General features: G+C 36.4%; 1 protein-coding gene across 1 annotated transcript in view; it reads right to left on the bottom strand.

The window, feature by feature from the left end:
* Positions 1-17,153, bottom strand: part of LOC128855092 (uncharacterized) — a 105,023-nt gene extending 87,870 nt beyond the window's left edge. The window contains exon 1 of the mRNA XM_054089705.1: positions 15,522-17,153. The gene's annotated coding sequence lies outside the window, so the exon portion shown is untranslated. The remainder of the gene's footprint in view (positions 1-15,521) is intronic.
* Positions 17,154-17,788: the final 635 nt, after the last annotated feature.

Raw genomic sequence — 17,788 nt, forward strand, 5'->3', positions numbered from 1 at the left:
GTCTTAGGGCATGTAAACTATAAATAAGCAAATCACAAAGTTTACATTTTTTCTACAAATTCCGCACCGCAAGAACGCCTCGTCTATTGGGAGGACTCACGAATCGATGCTTTTTTTGGCATCTACGAAAAACTGAAAATGCTGAACGGCCAGCATATGTCAACGATTCAAATATATAACAGACACATGGGGAAAGGCCTGAAATTACGGCGGATGAGGTACAGCCTCCCATTTTAGTGTTTCTAAATGATTACCTAACCTCATTGATACTGTGACCGTTTTTCTTTCACTGCCCACGTTCGATACCTATTTCGTGTATGCGCTGTATACTGCGGTTGTTAGGCGTATACTCTTTTAAGGAGTCAGTGTATGGTGGCTAACATTGGAAAATATTGTATCTAAGGGCCAAATTAAAATCGTCCAAATGGCAACATGCAAGCTTATCATAAAAGCGCTGACTTTTACTCCGACCAAAGCTCTTGAGCTTCTATTAGATTTTCTCCTCATAGATATCTTTAGCAAATTTCCTACTTCCAAAGTAGCAATTGAATGAGAATTATTTTTAATAAGCTGGTTACGCAGTGTACCACTAACATTGCTTGGGTTCCTAAGCGCAGAGACGTTTCTGGACGCAGATACATTCCTATAATTTGCACCGCGGAAGAGCTGACTAGGAAGAGAACTGGTAATAATATCAGTCAATTCGGTCCAATATGTGAGCACCCCTTTATCCTCAAACAAACTGTGAATCATATCAGATCATCACGCAAGCCAACAGTGGACGTACCACGGAGTTTACTAATGAGATCTAGTCATCTTAGACAGGCTTAGACTAGAAGAAATGATCGCAGAATTAGGTTCCTCATCAATCTAGAACAGCCTTCCATTGGTACAGTGGTTGGTATCATCAGTACGTACTGCTTAATAGGAACACATGCGAAATGTATGGGGTTTCCCTCAAATGACCTCTTTCACAGCTGCAGGAACGAGAAGGAAGTGAAGAGCGTAGAACACCTCATTTGTCAGTTCGCTGCTATTGCCAAAACGCGATATCGCTCTCTAAAATCTTAGCAGATTTGATATCGGCAGCCATTCACAGCACTTTATCGTTAATCCGAGGGATAAAGTGGCTTCATCACAATTGGAATTAGATTGGGCACTTGAGTCCAAACTAGTGGCATCACAATGGACCTCCAGCCTTAAGTAGGCCCCCTCTACATCCTTAAGCAGAGTAGCAACCAGCGTAACCTAACCTAACCCGACCTATTACCTGAAATGTCACAATTGTTCAATGAACCACAATCAAAGCATGGCACTATGCATAGGAATTCACTATAATTCAATGAAACCGATACAAATAATTACTCAATTATACTCACGCACGTGCATACATACATACATATGCTCAAATGTCAATACTATGCATAAATATGTGGCTTTTTAAAAACAAGGTAACAAATTAAGGCGGAAAACTAAACTACAACCCGTAGCAAAAATAAAAAAATGAAATAAAGTAAATAAATAAACGCAAATTTACTAAGCGGAGTGCAAGTGCACTAAGAACAACGCACACTCGCATGTGAGTACAATCAAACATGCATGCATACGTATATGCGCATGAGTAATATACCTTAACAACAACAATAGCAAACACAGAGTTGTCAATGCATTCGCCACTGTGCCAGCTGATTTGGCTGCTATGATACGACCCATTGTTGTTAGTATTGTTGTTATTGCTCTTTGCCTGCTCACCCGTTGGCAATGAGTGCGTGTAATTTCGCGATCACACTCTCACAGCGCTCCACATGTGACGCGAATCAAAGGTGGCTGCTGGTTGTGCTTGCCGACGCAGAAGGCAATGTCTTGACACTTGTGGGCTACCACCACTCCACCACACCAGCAACCATGACTCGCACAGTTAACTTATGTGCATATATGTGTTTGTATATAGCGGTGTGCAAAGAAAATGTTTTGCTGGTATACCGCATTTGTTCACAGGTATTTGTTTGGCCTCTAATTGAGGTGATTTATGCTGGCAATACAAATAGTTTGATGACATTTAGCTGACTATATTTTTCTTTACTGGTAGTTTTTTTAGTGTGAATTCCTTTCTTGCCACTCTCATGGCATTATTTTTTTATAGTTTTGCCTAATTTGTATACAATTTTATTAAATGAAATTCACAAAGTTTATTGCACTTTGGTGCTTTTTCTTTGTTTTTGTTTTTTTGGTTTTGGTGCTTAGGTTTTTGATTAACTTAGGTTTATTTCGTATTCCTATTGAAATAAGTCATTGCTTTACTTAATGTTAGACTTGTCATTGTTACGATTTGATATTAACTTGATCTAATTATTTGGTACCCTAACTAAGTAACTAACTATTATTTTATTTTATGTTTTTGTACTTGACGCCAACACTGTTGTTGTGTAATAAAAGCAAGTGTTGGTGTAGTTCAGCAAGCGATTCACCAATACAAGATGGAGATTGGTGTTTCTAGTGTTTACTTTTATTATTTTTTATTTTTTGTATTTTTATTTTTTTTGTTTTCTTCAACTGCTTGTTAGTGGCTTCTGTTTACTGCTGTTAGTCAATGGAATGCACCTTCAAAGTCTCTGCTTGTTTGTTTGTTTCTACTTACGTATGTATGTATGTTTGTATGGAGTGAAGTGGCTTAGTGTGCGCATTTGTGTGTTGCTGCGCGCGCACCTTAAGAGATTGCTCAAGCTGCAACATTTAATTACTTTACATGCATTTATTGCCAATCGGCGTTTGCATTGTTTTGTATTTGCAAAAGCCAAAGTGAATTAAGTTAAATCGATATTTCTGGTTTAAAGCATACAAAACAAGTTTCACAGACGAGCGGAAAATTGAGCAAAATGCAAAAGAAAAAAATTACAAGTACTAATAATAATATTATATTAGAAATTATAAAGCATTTCAACACTAAAGCTATCAAAAATAATTTCACAAAACTGCAGCTGAATTTTTATGGAAGTTTCACAAATTGTTAGTCCCGAAATTTAGTTTCTCGAGAAGATGACACCAGGTGACAGTAGAAACAGCATAGAGCTTTTTTAATGTACTTTCTTTACTATACCAATGAAAACAGTTCCCACTGCAATATCCTATAGTGGATTCTCTCTGAGAATAAACATCCATCCGTCGCTCATACATATTAGTATAGATATCAACTATACGGTCAATACGGTACTTGAGGGCATGCCTATATGTGGCTATGACTTCCATAAACTATTGCTTTTTTCCAGATAAGACATGGAGGACTATAACTTAATTATCGTCGCTATATGTGTAAATCACACCGATGAGGTTAAGGAAGTGTACACAAAGTATCTCCGAAAACTAACAAGATTGAGATGACTAGGCGGTGCAGGTGGCAGATAAATTCCTGGGTTCTGCATCGCAGATGAGCTGGCCAGGAGGCATCCCTGTATATTATGGAAGCATCTCTTTATCCCTAAATAAACTCCGGATTAGGTAGATCGGCATATCTGGCCTACAATGAATGAAAACAGAACTAAAACCTATAATATTGCCCTTTGATGACTTCTGTCGCAGGAGCAAGAACGAGAAGTAGGTGAAGGGTGATGAGCAACTTCGCTATCTAAACTCTTTTGTTTTTTTTTTTTGCAGATTATTCCCTCTCTTGTTATGACTGCCACGCAGAAGTATTATCAGAAGGAGTTGAGAAAGAGCACAAAAACATATGCGCTTTTCCATATTACAAGCATCACGCCAGCCATTAGCGTTGTCAATCATTCGAATCACTAGACATCTCACGTTTTGGATTCACAGCCTTAAGAAGAAACACTGTAATGAGATCGTTGGCGAACCAAACTATATATTAATAAATCTAGAGCAGTTGGCACTACAAAGAGTAATTAAGAGAGAGCTACGCCAACGTCTAAATGAAGTTGAAACAAGAAACGTTTTTGCAAATTGTGAAGCAAATTTAGCCCAACTACAACATATCAACAGCAGAAGATACTTTGAGAAGATCAGCAAGGAATATTTTCTGACTCGAGGCTGTAACTTATATACCACCCTTACAAACCTATACTGATTTATAGAGTTCAACCACGAACCGAAATCTCAAAAACAAAACAGCTGATGGGTACAACGTAAATGCAAGTACTCCGATCAATCGTTGGAAAAACATGATTTAATTGTTGGAAACGATGTTGATGTTTCGTTGGGGCAAAGATTTTGAGGAAAACAGGACGCCAGCCTATTCAACTTTATTCTGGTGGCGGAACTTGCGCTCCTTATAGACTCGGAACAGCCTAGTTTTAGCAGTAACCCTTTTCTAGGGCTCATCCGCCACCATTTCCATAAAACCAAAGGCCCTGGGTTTAGCCCTTGGTATCTATTTTGACTACTACTTCAAATATGTTAGAAAAGATCGAAACAGATTTGCGCGTGGTCGCACCTCTCTCTTCACCTACAACTTGCTGTCCTGTCCTCACAAAATACAATGTCATTTATCGTCCGCTGCATTACTAAAGGCATACCCGCGCTACGTCCGTAAGCGCTTCTAATAATACAGAGATGCATGATAAAAATATACCTTTAACACAGGCAACATATGAAGATGTTTGCTGCCACGTGCCACATAAAGGGAAACTGTCTGACCGCTTTGGCATACAAAGCGCCGTTCACCAAGGGTACATCCTATCTCCTTTGCAGTTTTTGCTTGTTATTGGTGATGTCTTGGAAGCTGCCGTGCTACCGCATCAAAACAGCGGACTGAGATAGGAAATGTTTAGCTATCTTCAACATTTTGGCGATGTTGCTGACGATGTATGCTTCCTAGCGCACAAAATACCGCAAGTGAACGGTATGGCTGAGTCACTAGAGAAAAATATTGTAACTACCGGCTTAAAAATTAATTGCAGTAAGAGAAAAACTTTAAAACTGCCTAGCAACTCAACTGCAACTGTATATATTTCGAGTGCACCAGTGGAATGTGTTAAGCAATTTACATATCTTGGTAGCGAGGTACCAGCTTTTGATGGTTCGGATAAAGATGTGAAATCTCTCATTTATAAAGCTAGAGCCGCCTTTAATATTCTGTTTTCTGTGTGGCGCAATAACAACATCAGCGTTCACATAAAAATGAAAAAAATCCAGCTCAGTATCGATTCTACTTTATGCTTGCTGCACATGGATAGTGACCAAATTCATCATTACAAGCCTTCAGGTTTTTCTAAATCGCTGCCGGAGGAACATCTCCCGCATTTTTTGGCTCATATCAATTTCGAATTCATCTCTACTGAAAAAGGCGTAAATGGAGCCGGTCGAAGTGCTCATAGAGCGCCAAAAATGCAGATGGATTGGGCACACTCTACGCAAACACAAGGGCAAGAGAAACTTGAATCTTGAACAATTTAAAGGGAAGCTGGAAGTATCGGAAAGAGCTGGAACCAATTGCCAAAAATCGCACAATATGACGCGCAGGCGTGATTGATGCCCTTTGGCCCACAAGGGATTAAGGACTTGAGGAAGAAGAAGAAACCATGTAATCCGAACCGAAACTGGAATAAACAGCATCGTTAAGCTTACAAGAACAAGACGTCGAGCTTGGAACGACCATGCGACAAGGGCCGTAAACGACATGATTATTAGAGTAGCCAGAGGCGTTATGCCACATAAAAGAGGCAGTCCGGGCGGTACCCAACATATGCATGTAAATTTTTAACCTATATTGGTAAATTGCTCATTTTCATCTGTAAATCATGGAAAGAAAACCAAGTGCAAACATAAAGAGGTGTTATTCTCGTAAAAAATCAATGGTTTCGTTGCTTGTGTGGCGCACCGTCTTGTTGAAAATAAACTTGTCCAGATCAATACCTTCCAATTCCGGCCATAAAAAATCGTTAATCATCTCTCGATCCATTCACCGTAACTGATGCTCCAGCTTCATTTTCGAAAAAGTTAGGTCCAATGACTCCGCCGGACCATAAACCGCACCAAACAGTCATACGTTGAGGATAGAGAGGCTTTTCAACACTAACTCTTGGATTTTCTGAGCCCCAGATCCGACAATTTTGCTTGTTGGCGAAGCCTCCGAGATGGAAATGGGTCTCATCACTCAAGATGATTTTTCGATGGAATTTCTGATCATTTTCATGCATTTCAACGTCCCAATCAGCAAAGACACGACGTTGTTGATGATCGGCCGGCTTGAGTTCTTGTGTTAACTGGACTTTATATGCCTTAAGACGCCTAATTCCAAAGAACGCCTAATTCCAAAGAACGACGAGGAATGGACAAACCTAGGTTTTCTTCAACACTTTCGGCTACAACAACAATATTTCGGGCTTTTGTCCCAATAACTCGAATTTTTTCACCAATTTCTGTATTGCGGTTCTACAAGGTGCCTCACGATGACCCAAAAATGTTCGAGTTTTATTTTCACCATTTTTATGGTGAATTTTAATAATTTCAATGCATTATTTAAGCGTGTTTTGTTCCATTTTTATTAATGGCCTAGTTTCTCTTTGTCAAATATCAAAAACTTACAGCTTCAAAAGTGGCATCTACCGAAATAGCGGACTGTTCAAAATAACACCTGTTATTGGAAAACCCTTTATAATAAAAGACTAATAAGTAGAAGATGAAGAAGGTACGAAATCCTCAAGTGTAAGAGTTCCTTGTGCTAATGTAACATTATGACATTAAAAATAAGAGTAGGTCACTCACTGAGTGCTTAGGAGTACCCCTCGCAGTAGGAGCCTCAAGTATGTCCTTGTGATTTCCACGCAAATTAGTTCTATGTTATTGATTTTATACCCGCCCAAGAACTCCAAAATATTGTATTGTGATTGTATTATGCTGTTAAAACAACTACAACTTTAACCATGTAAGACTTTGATGTCCATTAGAATAAGTCAAGAACAAGTCGAATAATAAATCAACAACAGTCTTAACACGTTGAGCGCGACCCCGGACTCTGGGGGCAAGCGCTGATCTTGCTCCGTGGCCGGTGCCGGTCTCTGGGGGCCGTCGTTACACTTTTCGTGGAACCGACAGTATCAAACTTAAAAGATAAATGTAACCTGAATGAATGTAGTCAAATATTATATAATTTTCATGAGCCTTATTGAAGTATTCTAAGCCAAAGTGTGGCTGGGATTTACACATGTAACAAAATGCAACAACTTTTTTTGTTACATTTTTGGCTTAAAATAATCTTGTAGTTCCCCTACTTAGTATTGCGAACTTTATGGACGTCTTCTTCCTTTTTCTGTAATTTATCAACAATTTCTTCTTCCCGAAGTCGAATTTGTGCATCTTCTCGCTGCGTCAGTCTATTTACCAATTGACTCCGAAATTCTCTAACTAATATTTTTTGTGCGGTTACTTCTTGAAAGAGGAACAGAGAATTGATCGCTGATACAATAATATTACATTATCGCATACTTAGAGAGCGACCGCCGTCTACCGGCCGAGGGAAAAGGTCAGAAATGTCAGCGCCGCCCTCAACGTGTTAATCGGCAAAAGACGCAAAGAATCACGCAACTTGAATCAATACTGAAAAAGATTATTGATATCGGTATAAACTATACCGTTGTGTAATGTAGTCAAAATATGAAGATTTTGCTAATTTCGGAATTAATTTTTTTCTTCTATCTTTAGTTCATATATCACAATTTTATTAAACAATAAAATACTATTTTCCATTGGGTTCTGCGCTGTCTGCGCTTGACTGTTTAGCTGCCTCGCTAGACGGTATTGCATTTCATGTTGCAACATAGCTGCTGCAGTTCAGTGTTGCTTACATATCGATGAGACGTGAGTTTTGCTAACTATGTATATACATATATATGTATATATGCGTACATATATACATAAAGATATATGCGAGTATAGGCACGTAGTTATACGAGTATATAAACATATACATATGTAAGTATATGCCCACATGTATACAGAAATATTTGTCTGCTGTTGCAAGTACACGCGTACTTGCTAGGCAACAATACCACTCAGCCAGCGGTGGCAAGCAACTAAAACAAAGCAACTGCAACGTCTCCATAGCAGCGCTTGAAGTCTAATGTTAATGTAACTAACATAACTAAAATGCCAATAACAACATTTTATGTATTTTACAGAGCGTGTAATAATCGACTTGTAAAGGCAATGTGTAATGGAGAGTATGAATGCATGTATGTATGTATGTATGTATGCATTTGTGCCCATACATATGAGCAAGATAAAATTTACTCACTCGTACACCCATACATATGTAATATACATATATTTCTATTCATGTGTATGTAATATCGCATTGCTGTGAGTGATTGGTTTTTGATTTGCTTCCACCGCGTATGAGAAACATCCAAACACAACAACACGCAGCAAGAGTAAAGTGAATTGGCTAGCAGACACAAGCACCAACTGCACTAAGCCTAATCTGAGCGAAAGACAAAAGCCCACCACCAGCACCAAACGCAAAGCGCACCCCCTTCCGTTGCCAAATAATCGCACAGCAACAGCGTCAGAGCGATTGAAACTAAATTTATTATTAGCAAAAATTTATTTTTAGACACATAAACACACAAACACATATAACTACTACCTGGGTTGCGCCTTCAGTTTTAGATTGCCAAGTAGAAATAAATATTTTTAATCAAAAATTACTTTATTGTTTTTCAAAATATTATCCATGAAGATCACTAGACTTTTGCATGTAAGTAACATTGTTTATTGTTAGTTTAAATAATAAGTGTTAAATTAAATACAAAGAACGATCAAATTCGATATATAAAAGTGTAAGATGAATATTTTGACAATTAAAGATTTCAAAAGTTATTATGCGTGTTCAAAATTAGATGACTCTTAGCGGCTTGACCAGTGATAGAAAAAAAAACTCCTTCGACTTCTTACTTCTGCGGCTACTTTACAACTTGAATATTTTTGACTTTCAACAACTTCGGTGACTTAACGACCTGACCTTTTTGACTTTCGACAACTACGATAAGTTGACTTCTTACTTGGGATGATTGAACGACTTCTGGCTATTTAACTATCGATAATGTTGCCACCTTTTTAGAGTGAGTAACTTTAATATTCGGTTTTAATTACATAGACCTGAATTTGAATTATTCTTAAATAAAATTTTAAAACAAAAATCATTTTTTCATTAGATAGGAATTTGACATATTTATTTTTTTTTACAATAGTTAAACAAATTTAATTGCCATGAACAACAAAGGGCAAGAAAACACAAAATAGTCAACAGTTTATATAACATTATTACTCAGTTTTTCAATCCTTAACAAAATAATTATGCAAAAATGCTTAAAATTAACAAAATTAATATTAGAACAACATCGGATAAGCGTTATGCCATATTTTTAATTATTTTTTCCATATAATCTGGCCCGACTTTCGCTCATTCTTCATGAAACTTTTTCTTTTAGTTTCCTGGGAGAAGAAACTCCAACTCATCCTACAAGTTTACTGTATGGCTTAGATCGGGTGATTGAGCAGGAGCAATGAGCAATGAGATGGCTACTATTTTGGCCAATTATAACTATAGCAGCCATACTCATAAAATATGGACTTTATGTTAAGGATTATTATCTTGGTAGAGTTTAAAACTAGGCATAAGGCCCATTTTCTCTGCTGAGTACTTCAAATTCTGCCTTAATATATTCAAGTATATTTCCTTATTCGTCATTGTTCCCATAAGAACAATAAGTAGCCGCAAAAATTCGTGATGTTTTTGATGGGAATAATCCTTCGAATTCGGCAACCACCTTAGCCGAATGAGTTGGTGTGTACCTACCATTCGGAGAATGTAGGTTCGAATCTCAGTGAAACATGAAAATGAAGAAAAATATTTTTCTAACAGCGGTCGTCCCTCGGCAGGCAATAGCAAACCTCCGAGTGTTTTTCTGCCATGAAAACCTTCATAAAAAAGGTCTGACGTTTGAAGTCCGCTTAAAACTGCAGGTCCTCCATTTGTGAAACAACATCAAGACGCACACCACAAATAAGAGGTGGAACTCGGCCAACCCCCCTACGAAGAACTAAAAATATCTGACCGTAGCATCCGCCGCATACTGAAAAATGATCTCAAAGTCAAGCCTTACAGATCCAAAAAGCGATCTCACCTCAACACAACTATCGGAAGTATGTATTTTTTCAGATAGTCAAACAGCCATCTTAGCTCTAAGGTGACCTATAATAAATTGAAAAATCGTCAGAAAATACAATGAAGAATTGAATATTTTAGCGCGCACGACAGACATCCCTCTTATTTGGGTAACTGGCCATAGGAATAGAAGGAAATTAGAAAGCTGATGAACTGGCAAGATAAGGAACATCCTATAACGAATCCGAAACGGTAGAAACGGCAGATGGACTAACAGGGATATCTGCAAAATAACTAAATAAAAATGGCCCAATTTAAACAAATCCATAACTGACAAGTTCTTAAGATAGCCACGAGCAAACATATCCAGAATTACGTCAACAAGAACCGGTCACAGGCCTCTGGGAGACCATACCAGGACAGCGAAAAATGTAAAAGCTGCCATCTAAGAAAACCGTATTTCACCATCTGTGTGAGTGCCCAAGTCTAGGTCGAGTCTGAATTCTCGATGGTCAACTAGAAAGAAATAGCAGAAAAGAAAATAAATGACATAGGCAGATTCATAATCAAATCAAGATGGTTCGACTATATTAATAAAAAGCAATGGTCCTACAAGTGGTGTATCAAAATGGCAACACCTCCATGCCCACCACCACGAGCACCATTTAAAATGTCAAACTTTGCGATGAAACGTAAAATTTGACATATTTACACTACTCTTGCTTTATCTCGAAATTTAAGCAGCAACCCTCGTAAATGCAATACACAAATGTGTTAATTTTGTTTTTCTATGTATTTTTTTTGCATTTCGACTAAGTTTATTTGGTCTCTCTAGCTTTTGCTGTTAATAAGCATACTCGCTGTTTCATATTTGTTTCTTTTAGCCACCGAAAATAAATAAATAAAAAATAAGAAAAAAACACCGCATACAAATTTTTTCACTGAATAATCAATAGATTTTATTTTCATTGGGCGTATTTGCTTTGGTTAACTATGAGTTTTTGTGTTTCATTTTTCATGCCATACACGCCCGTCTATCATTTGCTGAAGCACTTCCTACCAAACACTTCTCCACTTACATATGCACTTAGTAGGCGACCTGTAGACACGCAAGAATTTGATTTTATTTCATTCGCAGCCACAAAATTTAATCGAGTTTTCATTTTTTACGAATATAAAAACCACAAAAAAAATTAAAAAACTAAAAAACACAAATAACAATTTTTTACATTAACAAATGTGTATGTATGCAACTACCTAAATTTTTGCATCTATTTATGTTTCCCACTGGCCTATTGCGCTGAAATCGACACTAGCCCGCATTCATGCGAGCATACACACACACATACACAGGCACATACTCATATCTATATGTTTCACTTCGCTTGTACTTTCATCCATGACCTTGAAGTACATTCACGTACGTATGTTAATGTGTATAAGTCATATAACCAGCACACACACATATATATAATACACATGTATCATGTGGCAGTGGCGTTTGTGGCTTAAATCTTTGGTTTTCATAGCACATTTGCCCTGTTTTACAGTTTTATAGGTTTCCATATGCTTGCTTTTTTCTCAACTTATTGGAGTTTCTTTGGCTGTCGGTTTCACTCTTTTCGGGGGCAAATCTCGCATTTGCTGCTAATTCGTTATCTTGGCATGGAATTTCTTTTGTCCCTCGACGCACCATCATTCACGCACACATACTTACTTATTTATGTACATTCATAGCCAAGCATGCAGGTTTATTTATAGTAGTGCAAGCATGTGTATGTGTTTATGCAACAACAATCGTGGTAGGTGCTGCAACACAAACAAGCATGCTGGAATCGCAAAAGCTGTAAGAGAAGAAGGCCAGCTGATGCCACCATAGTACAGTGGGTTGAATGTAAATAAGAGACATAAGAAATCTATTACGTTTGTTCACGAGAATAGAATTTGTGACTTCTAATGAATTTGAGCACTTCGTCAGGCTTTTTATTCCTTATTATTCCTTTTTATCAGCAATGGATTGGTAATTTCATAGACAGCGTGCTAAATTTTTCACTTCTGATTTGTCAAGTATACGCAGAGATGTATAAAGCAGTGATGTCGACGTTTCTTAACTTTTAATCAAGTCGCAGCAACAATCCGACGGACGGATTCGCCCTTTGTACTCGAAGGGTGAGTCTCGTCCAACATATGTTTTAATGCCGCTCACCACTTTGTTACATCAAATATCATACGAAGAGAAATTGCATATACTAATGATTAAGAAATTTTCTCTGTAAAGATGTAAAGATACATGAAATATTAAAATATAAAAGTTTTATGAGTTACTTTATAAGTGTAATTATTTTAAGTTAGAGATAATAAATTCACAAAAAGCGCTACGAAACACTTCGAGTTGCTGCTTAGTCCACGCGGTCCACAGTCTCGAGAGCAAAAGATGAATAATCGCTGTGGCCGAATGGCTTGCTGCGGGATTACCATTCGGAAGTGCACAGGTTCGAAACCTCGGGCACGAAACACCGATTAAAAGAAAAAGTTGTTTCTAATATCGGCCGCAACCTGGCAGGCAATGGCAAGCCTCCGAGTGCCTTTCTGCCATGAAAAAGCTCCTCATAAAAAAACCATCTGCGGTTAGGGGAATAATCAGTACTTACATAATGCCATACGATTATGTACGGCATGAATCCTCGTTCTAAAACTAAAGTGCACAATAAACCATTTATGTATATCTCAATTTAAAAAAATAAATTGTGAAAACATTTACCAGGAAATCAAACGAATAATTACAAATTAAATCAAAGTGTACTAAATCGCCATTACGAAATGAAAGATTTAGGTGTTATTTTTGACGTAAATTAATAATTTTCCAATCATATAGATTTTATTGTCTCCAAAGCATTTACAACGATCCGTTTCATTAGAAGAAACACTAGTAACTTCTAAGATCCTCAGACATTCAAATCGCTTGATTGCCTTAGTTAGATGTCACCTTGAATATTGCTCGCCAATCGAAAGAGCACAAAAAATGTTTACCAAATTCACTGTGAGTAACATTGATTGCCCAAATGGTCCTCCTCATTATATTAGTAGACCGAAATAGAAGAATCTACTTCATGTCATCAATGGCAACATCAATTGCAATGGTTTGGCCAATATCTTCCAAGCTCTTATCTCGTCTCATGGCCTTAGAAATAATCGGTTTTTTGTTCACTGAACTAACAAAACCAACTATTCAATGAATTAGCCGATGTACTCGATTGTGTAATAATTATATAATAATACTAGATTGTAATGTTAATATAATAAATTTAAACTTAATATTTTTTTTTTAATTTAATTAAGTGTATTAGATATTTCTCTGCAGACTGGAATGAATAAATAATTTTACATTAAATTATTGTTTAAAAGTGTTTGTATATATCATATTGCAACTTAAGTTTCTGATGTACAACTGAATAATCTGAAGTGCATCTAAATTTTCTGAAGTACAACAGAAAAGTCTGAAGTGCATTTTACGGTTTCTGAAGTACAATTGACTAACCTGAAATACAATATATTTTACGGTATCTGAAATACATCTGACTAATCTTAAATATATTTTATGGATTCCGAAGTACATTTGGTTAATGGGAAATACAATTTACGGTTTCTGAAATACAATTAACTAATCTGAAATATATTTTGTGGACTCTGAAGTACAATTGACTAATCAGGAATACAGTTTACGGTTTCTGAAGTAAGATTTACTAATCGGAAATACCTTTTACGATATCTGAAGTAAAATTCGCTAATATGAAATACATTTTTCGATATCTGAAATTTAATTGAATATTACGAAATACGAGGATATTTTACGGCATCTGAAGTACAATTGACTAATTCAGAGCACATTTTACGGTTTCTGAAGTACAATTGACTGATCTGAAATACATTTTGCGGTTTCTGAAATACAATTAACTATTAAGAAATATATTTCACAGTTTTTAAAGTACAATTGGCTACCCTAAACTATATTTTACGGTATCTGAAGTACATCTGACTAATCTGAAATACATTTACGATATCTGAAGTTCATCTGGGAAAGGTGAAGTTAATTTTTCTTCCGACGATTCACAGTTTCTTATGTACAATTGACTAATCTGAGATACATTGCAAGGTATGTGAAGTACAACTGGGAAAGGTGAAGTTGATTTTTCTTCCGACGATTCTGTTATGTAGTCATACTTCACTTTCCACCAAAGCTGGAGGCTTAGCTTTGTTTTTCAAATGAAAAGCTAGAAAGAAGGCGGGATCTGATGAGCAAGTGTCATCAATCACTGAATATAATATAGATGATCTGCCAAAATATGAAAGGAACTGTTCATTTTTGTACAAGAAATACTGACTGTATTCATTTTTGTACAATAAATAGTTTAAATTTATAAAAAAGGTTACTTTCGAGGCATTGAGAAGCAAACCAGCCTATATACCTACATTTTTGAAATATAAATAAATAGAAAATATTTCATTTAGCAACAATTAGTATATATAATTTAGTTACACAGATAATATCCGATAGTTACAACAAAACTCTAAGATTTAGATATTTTATTTACAATTTGTGTTTACTATTTTTGCAGTTCGGCTACTTTGCTTCTCACAGCTTAAATTTATTAAGAACGCATCAGGCAAGCCGGCTTGCCCGTGACTCCCATTCGCTTGGTCCAGGGTTTGGTCCGAGTGCATTTCTGCCAAGAAAAAATTTGTCGTTGAAAGATATCTGCGAAGGACGTATGCGCTAATTATATGCCCTTAGGATACTTATATGATGTTTACCACATATATGATCCTATGCCAATTCGCTTTTATTTAAAGTTTCACTGGTAAATATATACATTTGGCTCTCACCGAATTTAGACTCTTTCTTATTTGATTTTTTCGAACGACTTTGAAAATTCACATCGAACAACAATTTGGCTTTAATTAATTACTCGCTGACAGGAAACAACACACAGTGCAGCAAAAGTGGTGTGGCAACAATAAAGCAGCAGCTGTAGCACAGCATTGAAACCAGTGTCTTCGACTAGTCACTTTGCAGCGACTTCGCGACAATCGTGTCGATAATTTCATATCTACTAATATTTACGTTGTCATTTTTTACTCGTTTGGCATTAGCGATTTAAATAAATCGTAATGACATCAAATTCAAAACAACAACAAAAACAAAAAATCAGGTATTTTAAATATTTTTGCAGCATCATTGGCTTTTGGGGCGTAAAATACAAAAGTTTTAATGAACTGAAATGCTTAAATTTATTTTAAGAGATTCTTTTATGTGGTAAAGTTTTGATAAAAATTTATTTTTTTTCTGATTTTTTCGTGAAAAATTTTCTACTACACTCATACAGACGAGTACAGCACTTACCAACAAAGCACAAACGTATTGTGGCAGCGGTTTCCGTGGTTGACGCCGAAGATACGATTAATGCAGCTGGTTAATCCCAAATTTATTGTATTTGAAATTCCAAAGAAGATACTTTTGTATTGTTCTTTTTTATTCAACGCTGTTGTTTGTGGTTTTTAAAATGCAGTTAATGCCAAGTCTTGCTGTTATTTATTTTTCGAGAAAAATTTCAACTGGAAAGTTGCCTGTTGCTTGCTGTTTGTGGCTGAAGACGTTTTATTGCTGCTGTTAAGTTGTAGCTAAGTTTTGTTAAATTTGTTTGTTGTTTTTCGTAATTCCTCTTTTTTGTTTGATTTTTCTTTTGCGGATTTCGCAGTGTGTCACACATAAAGCACTTGAAGTCGAATTCGAAATTCTACAAGCGTACACAGCAACTGGGTACGAGTATTGCGGATTCGCTATGCGATTTTGCAAATAAAATTTTCAACGATTTTTTTGGCACAAATTTCGGTGTTTTCGATATGCTATCTTATTTATTTTGGTTTTCGTTTTAAAATTTACGTTTGTTGTTTTTTTGATTTTTTTGTTCCTTACACTTTAAACATTGACGTTGACGTTAATATGGCTTAAATGAACTTTTGAAATGTACAAATTTCCGATGATTTTTTTTTTTTTTGTTTTTTGTTACTCTAACTGCAAGAGGCTGACTGATTTAGTGGTTAACTAACTATTTGACTGATTTATGATTGTTGTTTGTGTTTTTAAATATTTTTTTGAGTTGCGCATAAATTCCTTACTGTTCACTTCACGAAGTTTTTCTAATTTATTGTAGTTAGTTTTATATATTTGCTTATTTTTTTGTGCCATAAGCGCATTTCAGTTCCGATTAAGTCAATTTTGCGAAATCTTTTCGTGCATACGTCTCGGAAAAAAAACAAAAATCGAACAAAATTTCAATTAATTAGCGTTTGCTGTTTATTGCTTTTTAAAATACAAGAGAGCGAGCGGCACACACTCTGAAAACTAGATATAACTGACTGGTTCAAATAATTTAATTTATGAGTTAATTAACACGTCGCGGCATACTCGTTTTTTAGAATGTCCTTAAATCGGTTTTCAGCTGTGTGTTCGTTCACTTTATCACCACCTTCAAGTCAAACTTTGTTCACGCTCTCTGCACACATACAAATGTCCTATTTATAATTATTAATATTAATATAATTTGTTCTCAATAGTCGGTTTGTCGCTTATTGCATTGACTTTTACTTTCGCATTTTTTTGTTTTTTATTTTTTATTTTATTTTTCGCTTAAGCGCGCACGTTTCGCCACAACGAATAGCAGTAAATGAAAAACTCCAATAAACAAAATAGAAAAAACGCTTTTTTGTTACGAAAAATCGTACGAAAATTCTCAACAGCGACAAAAAAATGCCTAAATTCTCTGAATGTGTTTTATTTGATGCTGCCGAACGAGATACGGCTACTGTTATTGTTGTTGTTGTTGCGAGCAGAGCCGTCTTTCTAGTATTGTTGGAGCCGTTGCCGTTGCCGTTGCCGTTCCTCTTGCTCTTGCTCTTATGCACTGCTTTTGCTATCGTCGCTGCAAACGTTTTTATGCTTTCCGCACAAGTCAAGTTCTCCGTCCGAATCGCTTCAGCGTCCGCATTTAACTGAATTACTAAAATGATCTGAAACAGAAACTAAAACTGAAACTGAAACTGATAGCAAAACTTGGCGCACGAGTATATATGTATGTGTGTATACGTGTGCCAGTTAGGCCAACGGCAGACTTTGTAATCTGCAGAACGTGAACTCAAGACCAAGACCAAGTCTCAGAAGGCAACAGCAACACCTACAGCAACAGCAGCACCAAAAGCAAAAGCAAAGGCGAACGGTAAGCAGTAAAACACGAAAAGACGGCGCTCACAACAGCTGAGCTGGGCAGTGTAACTCTTTCAAAAAATGACAGCTCTAAAAAAGCAAAAAACAAAACTAAGAAAAATGCTTGCAAAAAAATAAATAGTAAAGTCATTGCTTGCAATAAACTCCGCAAAATTCGCATTGTTGTTGTAGTCGGCAATTGTTGCTGTTGCTGCTGCTATTGCTATTGCTGCTCCTGCTGCACTTAACTTAATTCGAGCGAACACTCTCTGAGCCATTGCTACCTTACTTGCTCTCAGCTGTTCGAATGCCACTCATTGTTTTTATTTTTCGTTTTTTTGTTTGCTTTTTCCATTTTTTTTCATATCCATATTAGCCTTTTAATGTGATCGCTCTAATAGTACTTC

Source organism: Anastrepha ludens, chromosome 2 (assembly GCF_028408465.1).
Source record: "Anastrepha ludens isolate Willacy chromosome 2, idAnaLude1.1, whole genome shotgun sequence".
In the NCBI taxonomy this organism is placed as follows: Eukaryota; Metazoa; Arthropoda; class Insecta; order Diptera; family Tephritidae; genus Anastrepha; species Anastrepha ludens.